At 47.9% G+C, this 618-nt stretch overlaps 1 non-coding gene across 1 annotated transcript; it reads right to left on the reverse strand.

Annotated features, from left to right (window-relative positions):
- Positions 1 to 235: 235 nt before the first annotated feature.
- Positions 236 to 373, reverse strand: LOC119920092. The gene has a single exon (XR_005447859.1). It is a non-coding gene; the product is annotated as a small nucleolar RNA SNORA7 (small nucleolar RNA).
- Between the last annotated feature and the right edge of the window lie 245 nt (positions 374 to 618).

Below are 618 nucleotides of genomic sequence, written 5' to 3' on the forward strand. Positions count from 1 at the left end.
CAAAACATATTAACAAAATAAAATAAGTAGAATAAATATATACAAATAAAATAAATGGAGTAATAAATGTGTACAAGCATATATACCATCTGCATTCATTCTGGTAGTGGATCCACAGAGTTTTCTTGGTCAATATGCGGAAGTGGTTTATCATCGCCTCCTTTCGCGTGGTAAATTCGAGTTTCTAACCTCGACTCTCTCCCGTTCCACTGCTGCCCAGCATGGATGAGTTTCGACTTGTAGCCGATGGCCTTCCACTCGCTAGCCACTGGCCAAGCTAGAAATGGAATGGACAGGCCTCTGTTTGACTCTCCCTCCCGTAGTCGAGACTGGTAGAGGACTGGAAACTCTCCAGATGCCACCCTGAGAGGGGTCTTCCCTTTCACCACTATGTAGAATCAGGGAAGCGAGGTAGGTCTTGGAAGAAACGGGATATGAAGCCCAATGAGGAGATTCTCCGGAGTGAATCTGTATCCCTGCGTGGGACAGGGGCTACTGATCTAGCAGCCTGGCCTAGTGGCTACAGAAGCAGCGTGGCTCTGTGGAAAGAGCACGGACTTTGGAGTCAGAGGTCACGGGTTCAAATCCCGACTCCGCCAACTGTCAGCTGTGTGACTT

This window comes from Tachyglossus aculeatus, chromosome X1 (genome assembly GCF_015852505.1).
Source record: "Tachyglossus aculeatus isolate mTacAcu1 chromosome X1, mTacAcu1.pri, whole genome shotgun sequence".
NCBI lineage: Eukaryota > Metazoa > Chordata > Mammalia > Monotremata > Tachyglossidae > Tachyglossus > Tachyglossus aculeatus.